Consider the following 6,560-nt stretch of genomic DNA (forward strand, 5'->3'; position numbering starts at 1 on the left):
AGACTGAAAACCTGAAAAGGCGGTTTAGGCAAAATTTAAGATCATTCCCCTGCTAAGTTGAAAACCCGAAAGGACGGCTTAGGCAAAAGCTAAGGGGACAGCCTGCTGGATCGAAAACCTAGAATGGTGGTTCAGGCAAAAGTTAAGGCTAGCGCGGTCCGCCAAGTTAAAAACCCCGAAGAGGTGACTTGGTCACGGTAAGAGAATCATTATAAGAAGGCTACAGCTGGTATCAAGACTGAAGATCAACTGAAGTTCAAGCAAATTCAAGTGATATCCTCAAAACTGGGGGCATTGAAGCTAAGCAATCTTAGGGGGCGTAATTAAATCCTTGAGGCATTACTGTTTTAAGGAAAAAGTCCAGTGTTTACCAATTGAAAAACTATTCCTCGAAAGGATAGACTTACCAAACAAAATATTAACTAAGTCAGAAGCATCACTGTGTTTGTCAGTATAGTCAGTCAATCTTTGTTATTCTAAGTTCACTCCTTCAGGGCTGCTCAATCCTTTGAGTAGTGCCTTTCATCTAAGTTTTCTCTTTAGAAAGAGTCAATCGTCGTTCCTATGTCCAAATGATGTAACTGTCTTGGTGAAGGAGGCCCGGCCTAGGCAGCTCCCTGCAATTATACCTGAAAGGGTTCGAGAATCTAGTCAAACAGCTACATTTCAAAGAAGATCAACTCAGAAGAGTTCAGAAGTAGAAACATCAGAAAGCCCAGCTTCCGTAAAAAGATCATACCCCAGGAAGGCACCTTAAGCTTGGAAGAGCCCCAGATGCAATGGTGGTTGAGCCAATTTCTCAGAAAGATGAACCATTAAAATTCAGAATTTCCTTCCGGTTAGTTAAATACTATCCTGGTCAAGAAATGTTCATCTAAGCACCTGTCAAAAAACAGATCCCGCTTTTCCATGTTAGAGAGCCGTTGTTCTAAATTACCAATTTCAAGTATCTTGTTCAAGGTTTCAGTTATCAAAATCCCCAGAAGACAAGACCAACAGTCTCATTGAGAAAAATCTTGTTGAAGTTTCATAAAAGTGTTCCTAATCCATTCTTGTTACTAATGGTTCTTCGTTCATAAGGTTGGTCGTCTCATCATTCGTCAAAGTCTTGGTTTCCAATATCTTTACTGGGCACGATCTATAATGTCCCCGATTTCATTGAGTTCAAAAAAAAAAATAAAAAAAAAAAAATCCAAAATTCATCAAATCCAATCCCCGATTCAAACAAATCCAATCTTACGTCAAATTCAAGTTCATAAAAAATCTCTAAATTCTTCGAGCCCGTTTGTGAACGGGGCCTCATTTCTCAAGTCCATTTGTGAATGGTCTCGTCTTCTCCTTGAACCCGTTTGTGAACAGGTTTCTCATTCTCTGAGTCCATTTGTGAATGCTCTAATGTCCTCTTTGAGCCCGTTTGTGAACGGTGCCTCTGTTCTCGAGGCCATTTGTGAATGGTCTCATCTTCTCCTTGAGCCCGTTTGCGGACGGTACCTCATTTTCCAAAAATAAAAAAATTTATCAAATCCAAATCCTTAATTAAAAAAAAAAAAATAAAAAAAAATCCAATCCTACGTCAAATTCAAGTTCATAAAAAATCTCTAAATTCTTCGAGCCCGTTTGTGAACGGGGCCTCATTTCTCAAGTCCATTTGTGAATGGTCTCGTCTTCTCCTTGAACCCGTTTGTGAACGGTGTCTCATTCTCTGAGTCCATTTGTGAATGGTCTCATCTTCTCCTTGAGCCCGTTTGTGAACGGTGCCTCATTTTCTGAGTCCATTTGTGAATGGTCTCGTGTCCTCTTTGAGCCCGTTTGTGAACGGTGCCTCATTTCTCGAGTCCATTTGTGAATGGTCTTGTCTTCTCCTTGAGCCCGTTTGTGAACGGTGCCTCATTTCTCGAATCCATTTGTGAATGGTCTCGTCTTCTCCTTGAGCCCGTTTGTGAATGGTGCCTCATTTCTCGAGTCCATTTGTGAATGGTCTTGTCTTATCCTTGAGCCCATTTGTGAATGGCGCCTCTTTTCTCGAATCCATTTGTGAATGGTATCGTCCTCCTTGAGCCCGTTTGTGAATGGTGCCTCATTTCTCGAGTCCATTTGTGAATGGTCTTGTCTTCTCCTTGAGCCCGTTTGAGAACGGTGCCTCTTTTCTTCGAGTCCATACAACTATGGTCTCTTATCCTCTTTGAACATCATACATCTATGATGTCTCATTTTCTTGGAATCCGTAAAAATACGATATTGCATTCTCTTCGAGTCCATACAACTATGGTCTCTTATCCCCTTTGAACATCATACAACTATGATGTCTCATTTCCTTGGAATCCATACAAATACGGTATTTCATTTTCTTTGAGTCCATACAACTATGGTCTCTTATCCTCTTTGAACATCATATAACTATGATGTCTCATTTCCTTGGAAGCCGTACAAATACGGTATTTCATTCTCTTCGAGTCCATACAACTATGGTCTCTTATCCCCTTTGAACATCATACAACTATGATGTCTCATTTCCTTGGAATCCGTACAAATACGGTATTTCATTCTCTGCGAGTCCATACAACTATGGTCTCTTATCCCCTTTGAACATCATACAACTATGATGTCCCATTCCCTTGGAATCCGTACAAATACGGTATTTCATTCTCTCCGAGTCCATACAACTATGGTCTCTTATCCCCTTTGAACATCATACAACTATGATGTCTCATTTCCTTGGAATCCGTACAAATATGGTATTCTCTTCGAGTCCATACAACTATGGTCTCTTATCCCCTTTGAACATCATACAACTATGATGTTTCATTTCCCAAAAATAAAAAAAATAAAAAAATAAAAAAATAAAAAAAAATTCATCAAATCCAATCCCCGGTTCAAAAAAAAATAATAAAATCCAATCCTACGAAAAATCTCTAAATTCTTCGAGCCCGTTTGAGAACGGTGCCTCTTTTCTTCGAGTCCATACAACTATGGTCTCTTATCCTCTTTGAACATCATACATCTATGATGTCTCATTTCCTTGGAATCCGTACCAATACGGTATTTCATTCTCTTCGAGTCCATACAACTATGGTCTCTTATCCCCTTTGAACATCATACAGAATCCTTACAAATACGGTATTTCATTCTCTTCGAGTCCATACAACTATGGTCTCTTATACCCTTTGAACATCATACGACTATGATGTCTCATTTCCTTGGAATCCGTCCAAATACGGTATTTCATTCTCTTCGAGTCCATACAACTATGGTCTCTTATCCCCTTTGAACATCATACAACTATGATGTCTCATTTCCTTGGAATCCGTACAAATACGGTATTTCATTCTCTTCAAGTCCATACAACTATGGTCTCTTATCCTCTTTGAACATCATACAACTATGATGTCTCATGTCCTTGGAATCCGTACAAATACGGTATTTCATTCTCTTCGAGTCCATACAACTATGATCTCTTATCCCCTTTGAACATCATACAACTATGATGTCTCATTTCCTTGGAATCCGTACAAATACGGTATTTCATTCTCTTCAAGTCCATACAACTATGGTCTCTTATCATCTTTGAACATCATACAACTATGATGTCTCATTTCCTTGGAATCCGTACAAATACGGTATTTCATTCTCTTCGAGTCCATACAACTTTGATCTCTTATACCCTTTGAACATCATACAACTATGATGTCTCATTTCCTTTGAATCCGTATAAATACGGTATTTCATCTTGCCCAAGCCCATTCAAAAATGATGCTGCGTTTTCATTAAGAATCTTTCAAAAGTCATCCATTATTCTCTCTGAGACCATTTGAAAATGACGTCTCATTTCCTCTGAAGCTGTTCAAAAGCGATATTCCTTTCCCTCCGAAAATCCATTTGAAAATGGTATCCCATTTCTCTCGTTGCCAGCGGCACCGCAGCGGGCTTGTTTTATTGCATTCCAATTATAGGATTTCATCTAAGGTCTTGCATTATATTAGGTTGCATTGTGTTTAGGGGGTCCTTTGTCGATTAAAGGTACGCAAAATGGTTCTGTCATTTTGACTTTGGTATTCGATGACTACGTCGTCTCTACCAAAGAGGGGCATCTGTAGACACCCACATTTTGCTTTACTTTAACCAACAATAACCTAATATATTGATCCGTAGAATTTCATTGGTAAAGTATGCATCCTCAAATTTTTTGAAAAAATAAAATGATAAAGAGATGTACCTGGTGAGATGATTAGATCCGAAAAATTGAAAAATACCCTGATTGGTGAATTTAGTGTGTTAAATCCATGTGAGAACCCCCTCTATCATTGATTTATATGTTTTAGGTCATTAATATCTTGATCTGATTTTACGGATCATCAATCGGGACAAAATAAGCTAAGGTCACTTCATAGCCCGGACCCTGATTCCATTCCGAGACCCGATTTCCGTAAATCGTTAGATCAATGGCAGATCTTGACCTGGGTCTAACCATCCAAAATCACCTAACCTCTCCTCTCATCCTAACCATCCAAACCTCACCTAACCTCACCTAACCTCTCCTCTCATCCTAACCATCCAAACCTCACCTAACCTCACCTAACCACCTAACCTCACCTAACCTCTCCTCTCATCCTAACCATTCAAACCTCACCTAACCTCACCTAACCTCACCTAACCTTACCTAACCTCACCTAACCTCACCTAACCTCCTATCCCATTCTCCTATAAATACCCTCTCATCCCACCATCCAAGAGAAGAAGAAAAGGAACCCCTCTCTTAGAAAATTCATCCCTCTCCCTCATCTCTTCAAGGGTTCGGCCATCCTTGCCGGATCGGGTGATTTTATACGTTGGGTGATATATATCAAAAGCAGTCATTATCAAGCAAGGAATCATCTTCAAGGAATTAACATCAAAGAAAAATCAAACACAAAGTGGATTTTCAAAGAGGTAGGCATTTATTTCAATTCTATGTAGGGTCTGCTTTCATGCATATCTTTTACTTTAAAAGAAAAACCATGTTAGGAAGCATCTAGGATCAATCCTTAATCATATTCTTCTTGATGGTAGACTTTGAAGTTATACATGTTTCCCTCTTCTCTTAACCCATCTTATCTTCATTTTTATTTTTCCCTAATGGTTCACACCCTGGTTCCCCCTGGTTAGCCTCTGGTTAGACCCTGGTTGCACCCAGGTTCGTTGCTGGTTGCACCCAGGTTCGATGCTGGTTGCACCCTGGTTCCCTGCTGGTTCGCACCCTGGTTCCCCTGCTGGTTCGCACCCTGGTTCCCTACTAATTCGCACCCTGGTTCGCACCCTGGCCAGCCCCTGGTTGTACTCTGGTTCGCACCCTGGTTCACACCCTGGTTCCCCCTGGTTAGCCTCTGGTTAGACCCTGGTTGCACCCAGGTTCGCTGCTGGTTGCACCCAGGTTCCCCTGCTGGTTCGCACCCTGGTTCCCTGCTGGTTCGCACCCTGGTTCACACCCTGGTTCCCCCTGGTTAGCCTCTGGTTAGACCCTGGTTGCACCCAGGTTCGCTGCTGGTTGCACCCAGGTTCGATGCTGGTTGCACCCTGGTTCCCCTGCTGGTTCGCACCCTGGTTCCCTGCTGGTTCGCACCCTGGTGCACCCTGGTCCGCACCCTGGTTTGTACCCTGCTTCCTCCTAGTTAGACCATGGCTAGTCTCGGGTTTGCTCCTAACTTAGACCCGACTCACTTGACCCTAACCATTAACCCAATCCAACCAAGTAATATCCCAACACAATCCGAGTCGCATGTCTGAATCCATTTGGCCGAATCTCATAAGCCCGCCCACTTTGAATTCCGAAAATTCAAACCCTTGATGATTCCTATATGCTCAATTCTTTGATGCAAATTCCCAATTCCAAAATCCCATTGCTAGATCAATGTTTCTGAATCTCAAGTCCAATGCTCAAATGCAAACCCGATTCCAGATACAAATACCAATTCTGTCTTCCAAAATCCAAGCAACCTCCCCTGCGGAACTACGTGTGGCTTGATCCCCATCGCGGGGTACGTAGGCAATTTGGCACTCCCAAGTTCAGTCGCACCTTTCTCTATCTTTCTCATTCCCTCACACTATTTCATCATCTCTTCCATCCCTTTTTTCACTAACCTCAAGAACTGAAATCGATTCACCTCGTGTCTCTCGGAACCGTTGGATTACGGTTTCCGTCGTAAGGACCCTTAGAGCCCAATTTAGGAACACCGGTGTCGTGTCGTGTCCTAAGTTTTAGGGAGTCTTAGGTTTTAGGGAGTCCTAGAGTTAGGAGTCCAGCCTCATCACGGACGTTTGCTATGTATAGCAACCGTGCCATAGGTCTAGTTACACTAGTCACCCAATCTTTCCCTAGGACAAGCCTAGTAAACTAGGATGTAGGCAAACCTGCATTAGTCTAAGGGACCATTTGCATTTAGATGAGAATCATATAGCATCTTAGATGAAATCTTAAGATAATAAAATCCTCAACTTGAATTAAATAACTTCTCCTAAAACTGTTGAAACAATCAATCCCGTCTAGGTCGGTGTCCTAGTTGAGTTAGGCATAAGTAGCTTAGCTT

This window comes from Tasmannia lanceolata, unplaced genomic scaffold (genome assembly GCF_043159265.1).
Source record: "Tasmannia lanceolata isolate RefF3 unplaced genomic scaffold, GAP_Taslan_0.1 ptg000015l, whole genome shotgun sequence".
NCBI lineage: Eukaryota > Viridiplantae > Streptophyta > Magnoliopsida > Canellales > Winteraceae > Tasmannia > Tasmannia lanceolata.